Source organism: Bos grunniens, chromosome 29 (assembly GCF_055505025.1).
Source record: "Bos grunniens cultivar Pamir isolate PY7600 chromosome 29, Bosgru_T2T1.0, whole genome shotgun sequence".
NCBI lineage: Eukaryota > Metazoa > Chordata > Mammalia > Artiodactyla > Bovidae > Bos > Bos grunniens.
This window is the reverse complement of record NC_141193.1, coordinates 13,907,130-13,924,190: the sequence shown is the minus strand read 5'-3', so window position 1 is coordinate 13,924,190 and position 17,061 is coordinate 13,907,130. Positions and strand designations below refer to the sequence as shown.

The window sequence follows — 17,061 nt, the reverse complement described above, 5'->3', positions numbered from 1 at the left end:
GGCTCAGACCCCACGGATGAAATGATTGACCTCCTTTTGCTGACCAAGCTTCCTGAGGTCAGGATTCTTTCTCCAACCTCAGCATCTGCTGCTGCTGCTGCTACTAAGTCGCTTCAGTCATGTCCAACCCTCAGCGACCCCATGGACTGCAGCCTTCCAGGCTCCTCCGTCCATGGGATTTTCCGGGCAAGAGTATTGGAATGGGGTGACCTCAGCATCTAGCACCCAGGAAATACCCCAAACACATTAAGAACTCGGAAACCCACCCGCTGCCACAGGATTGACTCTAAAACGCCTCCATTTTTGGTACAGGCTTACTGTAGGGCCTGGCACTTGATAAATTTGCTGAGAGACTGCAGTTCCTGAGTGAGGAATGTGATGGGGAAACTTGCTCACTCTCATCCAAGATAGAGATTAGTAAGAGCCTTGATTAAACAAATGACTAGCACTAGGGCAATGTCCCCTCTCCTCTTAGTGACAGAGGAGCCCTGTCCTCTGAAGACAAATGCCTACAGCCCTCGGCGGGTGCTTCCATTCCACTTTGGGGAAAGTACCTTCATCTTCATCCCACCACCACCTGACCTGCTGAGCACGGACATCCTCTAAGGCCACGCAGGCAGCGGAGTGTGGCCAGTGACCTTGGGCAAGTAACATCGCAGCAGTAAAATAGTAATTTTTTTTTAAAGATGCTCCTGCACAGTTCCTGCCCCAAAGTGGTGCACAAACTGCTCTTTGGGCTTAGAAAGAATTCCCTCTTGGGGCTTCCCTGGCGATCCAATGGTTAGGACTGCATGCTCGAAATGCAGGGGTCCTGGGTTCGATCCCTGGTCGGAAACTAAGATCCTACATGCCATGAAGCACACACAAAAAAGAATCCCCCCTTTCCTCCTAAAGGCACATTTTAGCTCCAGGGCATTAAGCTTGGGACAGGACCCTGCCCTCCTCCTGGCTCTCAGCCTTTCCTCATCCGCTCGACCAGCACATACCCTTGTGCTGTGAACACCCTGTACAACCTCTCCTGGCGGCCCTGCCAAGGTGCTTCTCACCTGAAACCCTTGCTTCTCTGATCCTTCCCCCATCTCTCCAGTTGAAGACTTTTCCAGACCGAAACCCTCACTACTCTGACCCTCCCTCCCCCAACCCTCGTTTCCAATCCCGTAATCACTGTGGTGACTTGCTTCCCAACCATCCGGGGATGGATATTTTATGAAAAGTTACTAAAACAAACAAGACAGTGCTCCAGATGAGCAGAGCCCTGAGGCATTTTCTAAACAAGGAGGCAGGGCTATTTGTTCCTGAGGGGCCTGCGGCTATGCTCCCATGGTGGAAACCGGCCTCCCGCGTGAGTCCCACAGGCTCCATCTGGAGGTTGCCTAGGCAGGATGGAGTTGGGGCAGGGAGCATGGGGAGAATGTGCCTCCTCTCCAGATTTCAGAAGTCTCAAGCGCTGGGTTTCAGCACCAGGCACTGACCAGAAGGAGTCTCATGAGTGGTGGAGGCTCTGAGAGGGGATCCCTGGCTGAGAGCAGAGGACAGGCACTCCCGGGAGAAGACACAATCAGAAAACCCTGTGGAGGCCTCCACAGTGTCAGGCCACTGCTGCAGGCAGGGGGACACCCAGACTGGCAGAGGGGCCCTCGTGGAGCCCAGAGTCCAGAGGAGAGTGACATGACCAGGGCTTTCAGCTGGTAGAGAATCCTCCTGCAATGCAGGAGACCCCGGTTTGATTCCTAGGTCGAGAAGATCCCCTGGAGAAGGGATAGGCTACCCACTCCAGTATTCTTGGGCTTCCCTTGTGGCTCAAGTAAAGAATCCGAATGTGGGAGACGTGGGTTTGATGCCTGGGTTGGGAAGATGCCCTAGAGTAGGGATAGGCTACCCACTCCAATATTGTGGCCTGGAGAATTCCATGGACTGTATAGTCCATGGGATCTCAAAGAGTCAGACACAACTGAGTGACTTTCACTTCACTTGGCAGATACACCAGCCCACCGCATGTTCAATGTGCGTCCGAACCTCTTGGGGGGCTTGTGAAGCCCAGATTTCTGGGTCTTCCCAGAGTGTTGGATCCAGCGTGTCTGTGGGGGCTGCCTTGGTGTTTCCATTCGTGTCAAGTTCCCCGGGAGATGCTGACACTGCTGGTTCTGCTAGGATGGAGAGCTCTGGGTCCTTGGATCTGGTGCCCTCAAAGCCGGGAGCAGCAGGGTCCTGGTAGCACTGGAAGGAAGGGGGCTGTCCACTGACACCCCCCACCCCAGGACCTAGAGACAGATGCAGCCACCTCCAGACCACAGACCCTAGTCCCTGAAGCACAACCTTCTCCGTGGCTTACAACCTGATGTCAGAGCCAGATAGAGCCAAAGTCAGGTCCGTCTCCACATGAAACACATGTACCGCCCTAGAGGAGACAAGCTGGAGCCTAACAGAGCTCTGCGGGGGCTCTGCCAACTGTGGAAACAGTCCAGACTCCCAACGCCACCCTCAAGTCCTCTTGGGATCCAGTGCAGCACCCACCCATTCCCGCCCCCTTCCCAGTGTCCCCAGCTACCCCATCCCCTCTGCTCACCTCTATGCCTTTGCATATGCTGTTCCTGCTGCCTGGAATACCTTTCCCCCTCCCTCGCTTATCCTGCAGGGCCCTTTTCTGAGACCATCAGTGTCTCTGGGCTCCCAAAAGGATGCTGTCGGCATCAAGTGTATTTAACGTACAGTCAAGGGAATGGGCCAACTGCCCCCCAGCCGTGGGGCCCAGCCCAGAAAGACTTTCTCCCTCTGGCCCTGCCTTAGGAAGTAGGTTTTCATGTTCCTTTCTGACCTCTTTAAAGAAGTAATCAAACAGGAATTGAGATGCATGACAGGAAGCAGGTGAGGCCTACCCTAGAACCCTCCAGCCCACTATACTCAGAAGGCCGTGGAGTTGACCACACACAGCAGAGTAGGACCCCCCCGCCCCGACATCTTGCGGGAGGCCTGGGTGGAGCTCCCCAATGCCATCATCATACACAGTGGAGGCTTAGCTCCTCACATGGTCAGTAAGCCCCTGGGTGACTTAGCCCTGCCTGTACCTCCACCTTCATTTCTGCTTCTCCCTAATCACTTCCTAACATCAGTCAGCATTTAGCACCACCTCGCCACACCCTGTGCATATCAGACTATTACTGTGCCCTCGCTTATGCTGTTTGCTACCTGCTGTATAATACCATTTCCTCCCTTGGCCTCTTTGTGAACTCCTATTCATCCTTCAAAACCCTGGTCAGAGGTTACCTCCTCTGGGAAGCCCTGGCTGAGCCTCTCAGACCCTACCTCCTACATTCTTGCCTCACTTCATATACTGTAGCATTGCCCTCCGTAGTAACTTTCATAGGCCTGCTCCCTATGCTCATCACCTTCATCAGCAACTGAAGAACCAGAGATGATTTGTATTTTATCTCATCACGAAAGCCAAGCAGAGGACCTGACACGTGGGAGGGGTCTCAATGAATGTGTGCAAAAAAATGAATCTCTAGTATCGGAGATTAGACCTGAAAAAGCCCCCCAGCTCCTCATGGCGACTCGTCTGGACCCACTGTTACTCATGGGTACAACCTTGGGGACTAGTCACTTCCTGTTATCATTGTTGCAGAGAAGAAGCCAATTCTGACTCCATGTTGGAACTGTTTCTTTGATTTGCTTTTAGTTGCTTTTGTTATTATAATCATACAGAATGGCCTGCCTCAGAGCATCCTGCCCCTCTGCCTGCCTGTCTCAGTGCATTTGTTCAAAACCCTGTCCATCTGGAGATGGCAGAAAGAAAGAAATGAACACATCCCCTGCCTGAGGCTTGCCATTTTAGAAGATGTCTGCAAGATTCATGGCCTTTTTACTTTGCTTCCTTATCTACGCCCCCAATCTCTAATCTATAAAAGAACCTGGCATCCAGACCCCAATAAGATGATTACCTTGAGATGCTAGCCTGCCATCTTCTCAGTCTGGTAGCTCTCAATTTAAGTCTCTTCCTTGCCTCAACCCTTCATTTCTCAGATTCATTGGTTCATCATGCAGTGAGCAGAGTGAGCTTGGACTCGGCAGCATTATTAACTAATAACTTTCTCAGACCCATGTGTATGCCAGTTACTCCTCACCAAAAAATGTATATGTATATGTTTTATGTGTGTATATATATGTATGTATGTGTATATATATATATATATATATATATATATGAATTTAGGCCCCACCCAGATAATCCAGAATGGTGTAGTTTTGAGGTCCTTAACTCAGCTACCACCCTTATGGCAGAAAGTGAAGAGGAACTAAAAAGCCTCTTGATGAAAGTGAAAGAGGAGAGTGAAAAAGTTGGCTTAAAGCTCAACATTCAGAAAACTAAAATCATGGCATTGGGTCCCATCACTTCATGGGAAATAGATGGGGAAACAGTGGAAACAGTGTCAGACTTTATTTTGGGGGGCTCCAAAATCACTGCAGATGGTGATTGCAGCCATGAAATTAAAAGGCGCTTACTCCTTGGAAGGAAAGTTATGACCAACCTAGATAGCATATTCAAAAGCAGAGACATTACTTTGCCAACAAAGGTCAGTCTAGTCAAGGCTATGGTTTTTCCAGTGGTCATGTATGGATGTGAGAGTTGGACTGTGAAGAAAGCTCAGTGCTGAAGAATTGATGCTTTTGAACTGTGGTGTTGGAGAAGACTGTGCTGTTGAGAGTCCCTTGGACTGCAAGGAGATCCAACCAGTCCATCCTAAAGGAGATCAGTCCTGGGTGTTCTTTGGAAGGAATGATGCTAAAGCTGAAACTCCAGTACTTTGGCCACCTCATGTGAAGAGTTGACTCATTGGAAAATACCCTGATGCTGGGAGGGATTGGGGGCAGGAGGAGAAGGGGATGACAGAGGATGAGATGGCTGGATGGCATCACCGACTCGATGGACATGAGTTTGAGTGAACTCTGGGAGTTGGTGATGGACAGGGAGGACTGGCGTGCTGCAATTCATGGGGTCGCAAAGAGTCAGACACGAATGAGCGACTGAACTGAACTGAACTGAACTCAGCTACATCTGCAAAGCCCTGTTTTCCGAACAAGCTTTACATTCACAGTTTCAGGGGTTAGGATGTGGATATATTTGTTGAGGAGCAACTACGCAACCTATTTCAGGTAGTATCTATCAGCTACATCTACCAGGTGCTTCCTATGTGCCATTCAGCAGGCTAGGCACTTTACATGTGTTAGCTGGTTTAATTCTCTCAAGTACCCTCTGAACCTGAGGTAAGGACCATTATCTTCCTCACTCCCAGAGGAGAAAACAGAGAGGTTGAGTGGCCCAGCCAAGGCTGCTCAACCAGTGAGCAGAAGAGCTGGAACTCAGAAGCAGATGCTCCAGGGAATTCCCTGGTGGTCCAGTCATTAGGACTGTGTGCTTCCACTGCAGGAGTCACAGATGCGATCCATGGTGGGGGAACTAAGATCCCACATACCATGCAGTGCAGCCTAAATAATTAAATAAAACAAGAAGAAAAATAAGAAGCAGATGCTTGCTCCAGCACTGTGTTGCAAATGCTCTCAAATGGTGTTGCAGGAATAAAATAATCAAAAATGGCTCGGCAAGGTTAAAGAAAGTTAAAAAAAGCTCTTCACTTCTGCAGAAGGGTGTGCTACAGACAAAGGACAGAGCAAGGACACCCAGTGGGAAGTCCACTCGGTTTTATCCCTAAAATGCAGTTTCCCTCCCTTGCCTTCTCATAGGCTGAGGACCACAGAGTTACAAGGTTTCCCAGATACAGCCTAACTTTTTATTGGACGATTGGTAACTATTTTCTCCACCTTTTTAATTCTTCGTGCAGGTCCAGGATAAAGTCCGTGAGCTTAGCCTGCCAAAATGTTCTTATGAGGAAAGAGAATCAGGAAGTGAAAACAACAAAGAATTAACTAGCCACCATTTTAGGAATCTTGTTCACAAGCCAGCTGTATACCTTTCTGTTCAACTATCCTGAGAACGAATCACTTCTTTATTTCTTATAACTTCTCCTTTGATAGAAAAGACCATGCCTTTCTTACAACTAGGACCCAGCTCTTCACAGATGACTGGACTCTCAGAGGTTTATTGTTGCCTGCAGGAGAAGTAGGACTGCCTTCCAGCTGTTAAACGTGCTCCACAAGCTTTGGGAAGCGTCTCTGCAGTCCACAGGGTCCATAGGTGTTACTACTCGCCCCAAACAGGCCAATAAATCCAGAGAGGAGTTGTTGGGGCAAGACTGTATTCAGAAAACCAGGAGACCGAGAAGATGGTAGACCTTGTATCTCAAAGAATCAACTTGCCCAAGTCAGAATTCTGTCTTCATTTATACTAAAAGTGTGTGTGTGTGTGTGGATTGGGTAGGGGGTAAAAGTCAAACATTTCCTGGTTCCAGTCAGACTCCAGAGGGGACGTGTTAATTTCTTTTTTCCTATAGCCGTTCACACTTGGGCCTGGTCATGATGTTTCCTGTAAGGTAAACAAAGGTATTTTAGCTAGGCCGTTATGATAATTTAAGCTCAGGCAATATCCCTTTAGTGATTAACTTGTAGCCAAAGAAACAGAATATAAAGGTTAAAGTAAAAGAAGCAGATCCTATGTGGAGTCACATTTGCTCTTCCCTGTAAAACAGGGACCATGGTCTGTGGGCTTCTAGGTGAAGTGACCTTCTTCCTGCTGGTTCTCATACATGCTCTGGTCCCTGTGAGGATGTGTGGGTTCCCCACCAGCCCCCAACACCAGCTGAGGTGCTAGTCACTCCGTCGTGTCCAACTCCTTGCAACCCCATGACTGTAACCCACCAGGCTCCTCTGTCCATGGGATTCTCTAGGGAAGGATACAGGAGTGGGTAGCCTTTCCTTTCTCCCGAGGATCTTCCTGACCTAGGGGTTGAACCCAGGTCTTCTGCATTGCAAGCAGATTCTTTACTGTCTGAGCCACCAGGGAAGCCCCAACACTAGCTGGGTGTCCTGCAATTCAGGTCTGACACTATCTCCGTGGAGATATAACATCAGATCCCATAAGTCAAGGGCTCAGTCCTACAAGACCATCCCCTCCACCTACTTCAGACATCAATCCCAAGTCCAGGTGTCAGCTGGTTATTGATCTGAGGTTCCAACAACCCCCTGGTTGGATTCAATTAATTTGTCAGAAGGGCTCAGAGAAACAGCCAGATAGAAGAGATGAACAGGGTAAGGTGTGTGGGAGGGACTGTCTGGGTACCTCTCACCAAATCCCTATGTGCCCACCAACCTGAAAGCTCTGAACACCATCCTTTGAGGATTTTAGGGTGGTTTCACTACACAGACAGGACTGATTGACTCATTGGCTCTTGGTGATGGACCTCAGCCTCCCGCCCCTCTCTCCTCACAGCGGGTGGGGAGAAGGCATGTGTGATTGGAAGTTCCAGCTCTCTAACCATGTGGATGTCTCCCTTGGTACCAGCCTCCATCCCTAAGTTCCTTCCAAAAGGAACCTCATCAACGTAACAAAAGACACCTTTGTTTTTCTCTCCTTAAAGGAAAGTCCAAGGGTTTTAGGAGCTCTGCTAGGATGGGAACAAAGACCAAACATATATTTCTCTCTCTCTCTCTTTTTTTTTTTTTGGCCATGCTTCATGGCTTATGGGATCTTAGTTCCCCAACCAGGTACAGAACCCACCCCCTTGGCAGTGAAGCACAGAGTCCTAACTACTGGACCACCAGCGAATTCCCCAAATGTGTATCTCTTACCATAAATCACAGTATCCCAGTGCCCCTCAGCCTTGTCTTTCTAGCCTAGAAAGGCCCCTTCCTTCACTGGTGCCCTTCTTCCATCCCTGGCTTTAATTACCAGAACGGATGGGGTGGAGAACTACCATGCTACTCTCAGCACCCCAATGAGGTTGACCTTATTTTTAATCCCATTTTACAGAAACTGAAGGCCAATTTTTAAAAATAAAAAGATTAAAGGTACCTTAAAGGTACCTTTAAGGAGAAGACTCTTGAGAATCCCTTGGACACCGAGGAGATCGAATCAGTCAATCCTAAAGGAAATACTGAATATCCATTGCAAGGACTGATGCTGAAACTCCAATACTTTGGCCACCTAATGCGAAGAGCCAACTCATTGGAAAATATTCTGATGATGGGAAAGATTGAGGGCAAGAGGAGAAGGGAGTGACAGAGGATGAGCTGGTTGGATGGCATCACTGACTCCATGGACATGAGTTGGAGCAAATTCTGGGAGACAGTGAAGAACAGGCCTGGTATACTGCAGTCTATGGGGTCACAAAGAGTCGGACCCAACTTAGTGACTGAACAATAACAAAGTTTAAAAAGGTAAGAAAGATGGGACTTCCCTGGTGGTGCAGTGACTAAGACTCCACACTCCCAGTGCAGGGGGCTATGTTCAATCCCTGATCAGGGAACTAGATCTCACATGCCGCAAGTAAAGATCAAAGATCCCCTGTGTCACAACTAGGACACAGCCAAATTATAATTATACTTTTTTGGCACAGCCAAAAAACAAGTAATTAAAAAAAAAAAAAAGATATGAAAGAGATAAACTGAGGTTTGGCAATAGACTAAGGGGGAAGCCAATATTTCCAAGTCAAGTCACTCTGATCTGATCCTGTCCTCATCCATACAGAATGAGGATGGTTTTCATCCCTATTGAGTTTGATTGATTACCACATGCAGATTGCTCTCAGTTCTTTACATGGATCATTTATTTAATCCTCAGAGCAACCCGACACATTAGGTATGCTTCTATTAGCTCCATTATATACATGAAGAAATGGAATCACCAAGCTGGTAGGTGACATTTCTGAGGTCTCCAGAGGGTGAGCATTGGAGTTACAGGCTTGAGGCAGGAGACAGATGGGCCCCCGGGTGAGCAGCCAGGCCCTGCCCCAATAAGAGATAAAAGACCACATATTCCTCATTCTTGAAGTCAAGGAGACCTTCCCAACTACACAGGGTAGAAAGGCTCCTCGAAAGTCAAAGAAAGGTGAGTGGGTCACCTCATAGTAAGTAATGTCAACTACCCATAGAAACCATCTTGGCTAAGAAAGTGCACTCACACACATGGGAGGACCCTGAGATAAACCAAATCTGGACTCAAAACCAGGCAGAGCAAGATGATCGGGCAAAGGAAACCCAGAGGGAGGCCCCATATAAGTGATTCAAACCACCATAAGGGCAGGACTCTCTCTGAGCCCACCCGTGTGTCTATCCACACATAAATACTTGTTTCACTACTTTCCCTCTCTATGTGGAAATTTATTTCTAACAGTTCATGGGCCAGGGCCTTGTCACTGGCCACTGGTCCCTTGTGATCTAGTGGCTAAGACAGCGTTCTCACTACCTGACCTGACTTTGATCTCTGGCTGGTAACCAAAGCCCTGCTGAAGCTGCTGCAGGCCAAGGTCGTCCAAGATCAGACTGATGAGCTCTGGTGCCGAGTCTTTTCGAGAGTGTAGAGTCATGGTCGAGGGCTCAGGGCTGTCTCGCTCCAGGACAGCTCAGCACCACTTTTTTCAAAGGTATCCTTCTGCCCTTGGCAATGAGGAAGCCCCCTGCTCTTCACTGCCTTTACAGGGACCTGGAAGAGATGCCTTCCTCACAACAAAGGTTGGTGATTGGTTAGAAAATACCTCTCTGGGTGTTGCCTAATTCCACACCTATTTTACAGATGGGAAAGGGCCTTTGGCTTCTGAGAGGTGAATGCAGGATCAAATCCCAGTCTCTCAACTCCTCTGTTTGGTGCTGTTCCTGGCACCTAAACACCCCATCAGGGAAGGCTCTGTGTTACAAACTAATCAATCCTAAAGGAAATCAACTCTGAATATTCACTGGAAGGACTGATGCTGAAGTGGAAGCTCCAATACTTTGGCTACCTGATTCAAAGAGCTGACTTTTTGGAAATGCAGGGGAAAATTGAAGGGAGGAGGAGAAGGGGTCGGCAGAGGATGAGATGGTTGGATGGCATCACCGACTCTATGGAAATGAGTTTGAGCAAGCTCAGGGAGACAGTGAAGGGCAGGGAAGCCTGGCTTGCTGCAGTCCATGAGGTTGCAGAGTCAGACACGACTGTGGCTGAACAACAACAATAGAAAGTAGAGCAATGTGTTAAAAGGAATGATGGATTGGAGAATCAGCACCTCAGTGAGTGAATGTTTCCTGAGGGACAGGATAATTACATAGTCTCAAAGTATCTCCCCATAAGATGATTCATATTTACAAATAGAAACACAGTAGCTATAGAATGGAGGAAAGTGGCCAACCCCATCTTTACTGAATAATCAGATGAATGGATAAAGATGTGGTACATATATGCGATGGAGTATTACTCAGCCATAAGAAAGAACGAAAGTGAGTCATTTGCAGAAATGTGGATACACCAAGAGTCTGTCACACAGAGTGAAATAAGTCAGAAAGAGAAAAACAAATACCATATATTAATGCACACTTGTGGAAAATGATGCACACTAGAAAAATGCATACACATTTTTTAATGCACACTAGAAAATTGATACAAAGAGATGAACCTATTTGCAGGGCAGGAATAGAGAGGCAGACACAGAGAGCAGACATATGCACACAGGGGGAGGAGGGGAAGGGAGCTGAATTGGAAGATTAGGGTTGACATATATACACTACCACATGTAAAGTAGATACCTAGTGGGAAGCTACTGTAGAACACGAGGAGCTCAATTCGGTGCTCTGCAGTGACCTCAAGGATGGGATGGGGGGAGGAGAGAGGTCCAAGAGTGGGGGATACCCATGGCTGATTCACTACATTGTACAGCAGAAATCAACACAACATTGTGAAGTAATTATACCCAATTTTTTAAAAAGTTCTATCAGCAGTAATCGGGCAAGCCAGTTCCAGGAGCCTCTGGTTATAAGGCACTGCTGCTGCTGCTGCTGCTAAGTCGCTTCAGTCGTGTCCGACTCTGTGCGACCCCATAGACGGCAGCCCACCAGGCTCCGTCGTCCCTGGGATTCTCCAGGCAAGAACACTGGAGTGGGTTGCCATTTCCTTCTCCAGTGCAGGAAAATGAAAAGTGAAAGTGAAGTCGCTCGGTCGTGTCCGACTCTTAGCGACCCCATGGACTGCAGCCTACCAGGCTTCTCTGTCCACGGGATTTTCCAAGCAGGAGTGCTGGAGTGGGGTGCCATTGCCTTCTCCATATAAGGCACTGAGGACACAGCATTACCTCTGGAATCTTCCTGCCTATTATGGGCTGAACTGTGCCTCGATTCACAGATTGAAACCCAAACAGTACCTCAGAATATGACTGTATTTGGAGATGAGATCTTTAAGAAGTGATGAAGTTAAAGTGGGACCATTTAGGGTGGATCTTAATTCAATCAGACTGGTATCCTTAGAAAAAAATATTTTTACTCCTTTTGAAATTTTTGTTTTGCATTGGGTATGGCCAATTAACAGTGTTGTGACAGTTTCGGGTGAACAGTGAAGGGACTCAGGCATGCATATACATGTATCCATTCTCCCCCAAACCCCTCTTCCACCCAGGCTGCCACATAGTATTAAACAGAGTTCCATATGCTCTATAGGAGGTCCTTGACTGTTGGTTATCCATTTAAAATATATCAGTGTGTACACGTCCATCCCAAATTCCCTAACTATCCCTTCCCACCCCCGCCATCCTTTCCCCTGGCAACCATAAATTCATTCTCTGAGTCTCTTTCTGTTTTGTAATTAAGTTCATTTGTATCACTTCTTTTTAGATTCCACATATAAGGGACATCATACGATATTTCTCAGAAGAAGAATTTTGAACCCACCAAGAGATGCCAGGGGTGAATGTACACATGTGAGGACTTAGCAAGAAGGCAGCTACTTGCAAGTCAAGGGGAGACGCCTCAGAAGAGACCAGACTTCCTGACACCATAAACTTTCACTGAGTCTGTGCTATTCTGTTATGGCAGCCCTAGCAAAGCCATTCAGTCCAGTTCAGTCACTCAGTTGTGTCCAACTCTTTGCGACCCCGTAGACTGCAGCAAGCCAGACTTCCCTGTCCATCACCAACTCAACAAGCTTGCTCAAACTTATGTCCATTGAGTTGGTAATGCTATACAACTATCTCATCCTCTGTTGTCCCCTTCTCCTCCTGCCTTAAATCCTTCCCAGCATCAGAGTCTTTTACAATGAGTCAGTTCTTCGCATCAGGTGGCCAAAGTATTGGAGTTTCAGCTTCAGCATCAGTCCTTCCAATGAATATTCAGGATTGATTTCCTTTAGGATTGACTGGTTCAAGGGACTCTCAAGAGTCTTCTCCAACACCACAGCAAACCTGTACACTGCCAAAAATGCAAAGCGTTCCACTAAGCAGGAGGAGAACCCAGACAAACCCAAACGAGGGCCATGCTGCAAAAGAATTGGCCTGAATGCCTCAAAAACATCCATGGTGTGAAAGACACAGACAGAGGGACTGTCCCAGATTGGAAGAGGCCCAAGGAACATGATCCTCACTTTGGATTGGATCCTAGCTGGGGAAAAAAATGAAAACAAAAACTTTTTCCTTTTCTGTAGAAGTGTGAGGACAATTGGTGAATTGAATAAGCTTTGTAGGTTAGACAATTGTGTCATACCACTGCCGATTTCCTGATTTTGATCTTTTGACTGTGGTTACTTGTTTTCTTTAAGCAGTACACACTGCAGTATTTGTGGGTAAAGTGTGAGGGGTCAGTCATGTCTGCAACCAGCTCTCTCATGGTATGTGGAAGAAAGCACTTGTGTATGTGTGTGCACATGTGTGTGTGTGTATGTACAATCTGAGAGAAAGTGAGTGCTAAAACAAACATAGAAAGAAGTTAGCAATGTTTGAGGAATCTGGATGAAGGATGTATCGAACTTTTCAATAAGTCTGGAAGTATTTCTTTTTTTTTTTCTGAGTATACTATTTTATTAACATTTAAATTTCACCAAGGTTTCAAGTATATGCTAGCTGGATGTTCAGATTTTGAGATGAAGATAAAATGGACAAACAGCTTTAAAGCTGCAATGTATTTTAACACTACACAATATATTCACCAACTACAGTCTAGGGATGGTGTAATACACACTTTGGAGTACAAGTATAGAGACAAGCCCTGGAATGGAAGGAAAGACCGTCCATTCAGGACTGAATAGAGGTCCTTGGTTGCTGATAGAACCTCCCCTTGACTTCAGACTTGAGACAAACCCAGGGAACTTGTCAGTATACAAAAACCACTGAATTCTGAATGAACAGTAGCAGGATAGATTTATTGTTGTTTTCAGTCACTAAATTATGTCCAACTCTGTGACCTCATGGACTGTATAGTCCCCCAGGGTCCTCTGTCCATGGGATTTCTGAGGGAAGGATACTGGAGTGGGTTGCCATGCCTTCCTCCAGGGGATCTTCCCAACCCAAGGATCTAACCTGTGTCTCCTATGTCTCCTGTACTAGCAAGCAGATTCTTTACCACTGAGCCACCAGGGAAATGTCCACTGGATAAACTGGCTAGAGCCCGTTCGGACTGTGGGGGCCTGTCTGAATGGCCAGAGCCTGTTCGGACTGCGGGGGCCTGTCTGAAGCAAGCAGGGCTGGAAGGAGACTGCAAATGTTACAGCTGCCGTCCAGGATTGGTAGATGTGAGCAGCCGTCTTCTAAAAATGGCCGATTTCCAAACAAGTGCCTAAGATGTTTTTCCCAAACAGGGGGAAAATATTTCAAACTAGGAAGTTGAAAAACTCTACTGTCCCAGGAAAAATTCAGCTCAGTAGCCCCTTCCCACCACCACTCCAGCCACCTCTGCCCCCATTCCCAGCCAGCTTGATCCCACTGTTCTCCCAGTTCTCTATGCCCTGCCCCTGAAATTCCGTCTCCCTCAACACAGTAGCCCCCACAGCACCCCCGGCATCCACCGGCTCCCCAGCACTGCTCAGGCAACCTGTCCTCCAGAAATATGCCCTCAGACCCACCCCAACCAACAGGCCACCTCTGGGTTCACAGCCTCTACCTGCTCTGCTGCCAGGGCCCTTAAGCCACCAAGCTTCCCCTGAGCACAGGTTGCAGGAAAAGTTAATCATTGCCAAGCATTCAGTCATTACTACAAATGACTTATCACCCCCAATATTTGTCTCTCTCAGTCTCTTGTCCACCCTGCGAGGTAAGCGTTTTGTGTGTGTGTGTGTGTGTGTATGTGTGTGTGTGTGTGTGTGTGTGTTTGCTCAGTCGTGTCTGAATCTTTGCGACCCCCTGGACTGTAGCCTGCCAGGCTCCTCTGTCCCTGGAGCTTTCCAGGCAAGAATACTGGAGTGAGTTGCCATTTCCTACTCCGGGGGATCTTCCTAACCCAGGGATCAAACCCAAGTCTCTTGTGTCTTCTGCATTGACAAGTGGATTCTTTACTGCTGAGCCACCTTGGAAGCCCACCAGCCCCAGTTCACAAACTGGAAACAGAAGCTCAGAAAGATGATGTGTCCCCAGTCACAGTGTGAAAGTGGTGGGGCTGAACTGCAATCAGACTCTAACTGCCCAGCCACGCATCCTTCCTGCTGCTGTGAATCATTAATATGAGGGACCGATGTGGACTAACACTCGCTGAGCTGGACTCCGCTAGGCCCTCCACTAAGGCTTCCAGGCGATGAGGAGGGTGACAGCCCCTCCCTTGGAAGATGGGGCAGATGGCCGGTAATGAGCTAATTCAAGGGGCCCTGGGACTGTGTCCAGTGAATGGGAAGCAGCCTAGTCTGTGAACCGGGCTTGTTGTTGTTACCGGACTTTCTTAGAACTGTCCTAGATTTTCAGAAAACCCGAAAGGACAGCACAGAGAGTTCCTGTATATCCCATTCTTGGCTTCCTCTATAATTAACATCTCACATTAGGATGGCACATTTATTACAATTAACGAACCAATGTTGACACATTGTTATAACTAAAGTCCATTTCCTTAGCTCTTACCAAAGGTCTTTTTCTGTGTCAGGCTCCCAGGCAGGAGGCCACGTTATTCAGTTGTCCGTTTGTGTTTGTCATCAGTGGTATTAATGACCTTAATCCCCAGGAGACCTCTATGAGGTACTTCTCCTAAGAGTGGAGTCTTCTTAGCAGAGCCCAGCGGCCTCTGGCTTCACTCTTCATCTGTGACTCATCCCTCCATCCCTCTTTCCCCTCCCCCCATTCCAGATGAAGTTGGGAACCAATTTGAGGTGAACAACTGCTCTGTCTGTTCTGCTCTGTCTGCTCTGACTGCCAAGCTCCAGGGGCCCCACGGTCTTCTCTACTGATTACAAAGGCTGCCATGTGCTGGGGGAGACCCCACAGCTGGGAACCAGTGTCAGGTTGGAGAGGACCCTCAGGGACCAGGGACACATTGGAGCTCAAGACCACTCAGAGAGCTAGGGGGTGAGGGGGACTAACTCCTGGGCACCCACTCCTCCTCTGCCTGGATGCTGCTCCCCTGCTGTCCCCCGGCTCCTGCAAGATGGGTGCCCCCACCTGAGGGTGTTCATAGAAGCTGTGGAGTTTTTTCTTTTTATTTGGCTGCACCAAGTCTTAGTTGCAGTACACAGGATCTTCGATCTTCATTGCAACACTCTGAATCTTTTATTTTTTTGGAAGGAAATGAACCCATTTATTGGAGGACAGAACTTCAGTGTGAAACTGAAAGCAATCTGACATTTCCACAAGTGAATAAAATGTGTATGGTTGGTATAATTCAATGTGTAAAACAGCATGCTAACTCTTGGTTGTGGCATATGGGATCTAGTTCCCTGACCAGGGATCGAACCCAGGCCCCCTGTGCTGTGAACATGGAGTCTTAGCCTCTGGACCACCAGGGAAGTCCTAGAAGCTGTGTTGCCTGATGGTCACTCTGATCCATCCCAAACTTGATCACACCTGGACTGCAGACTCCCACATGGCAGATGTGGGGACACTAGCTGGTTCTGCTGGATGAGCTGGGTGCCACCCACCTGTAGGAAGAGACAGCTGGGCAACACCCTCCCATGGGGCAGTCCTGGGCACCAGTGCTGGGCCATTCCCAGCACCAATTCCAGCAGCCTCAGTGGCCATTTTGGCAGGGGAGTGGTAGTGATGCTGGAGAGCCTCAGGCTGCCTCCCCACCCTTCCACCTCCTTGACTTCTCTTTCCCAAGTGTCCTTTCGGTGACAGCTCAGGACTCAAATGGTGGTGATGGGAGGGCAGTGCTGCCCTTTGTCTCATTACCAGCGCTTCACTGTTACCACCTTTGATCTCCTGGACCCTGGGTCCCAGAGAGTCCTCCTGTACCCACTGGTACCTACTGGTCAGAAGCAGGTCTCCCTCTTGTCTGCTCGTATCTGCTAAGTGGAGATAACTTGTCATCGAATCTCTCCAGTCAACAGAGGGACTGGAGGTCCCCAGATGGGGCTTGATCTTCCTGAGTGCTGTGGAGGGCAGTGAGCCCCAACCTGCAAACCACTCCAGAGGGAGGGAGGGAAATGCCAAATCAACCTAATCTGAGCCGGGCATGGTGCCCTAGAATGGCCTCATTTCTGAGTCTAGAAATGATGAGTCGAGCATAATTCTGCTTTGAATTTTTATCACATAGCTTCTTTGGAAGGTAAATATAGATACATTAAGGGTATATTTAGAAGTAGCCGAAATAGCTCAGTTGGGAGAGCGTTAGACTGAAGATCTAAAGGTCCCTGGTTCAATCCCGGGTTTCGGCAATGGTTTTAGGTGTCACCACCAATGGCAGTTTTATTGCATGCCAAAGAATTGATGCTTTTGAAATGTGGTGTTGGAGAAGACACCTGAGAGTCCCTTGAATAGCAAGGAGATCAAACCTGTCAATTCTAAAGGAAATCAACCCTGAATATTCATTGGAAGGACTGTTGCTAAAGCTGAAGCTCCAATATTTTGACCACCTGATTTGAAGAACCAACTCATTGGAAAAGACCCTGATGCTGGGAAAGATTGAGGGCAAGAAGAGAAGGGGGTGACAGAGGATTAGATGGTTGGATGGCATCACTGACTCAATGGACATGAGTTTGAGCAAACTCCAGGAGACAGTGAAGAACAGGGAAACCTGGCATGC

General features: G+C 48.0%; 1 non-coding gene across 1 annotated transcript; it reads left to right on the top strand.

The window, feature by feature from the left end:
- Window positions 1-16,620: 16,620 nt before the first annotated feature.
- TRNAF-GAA (transfer RNA phenylalanine (anticodon GAA)) lies at window positions 16,621-16,693 on the top strand. Its single transcript has one exon. It is a non-coding gene; the product is annotated as a tRNA-Phe (tRNA).
- The last annotated feature ends 368 nt before the right edge of the window (window positions 16,694-17,061 follow it).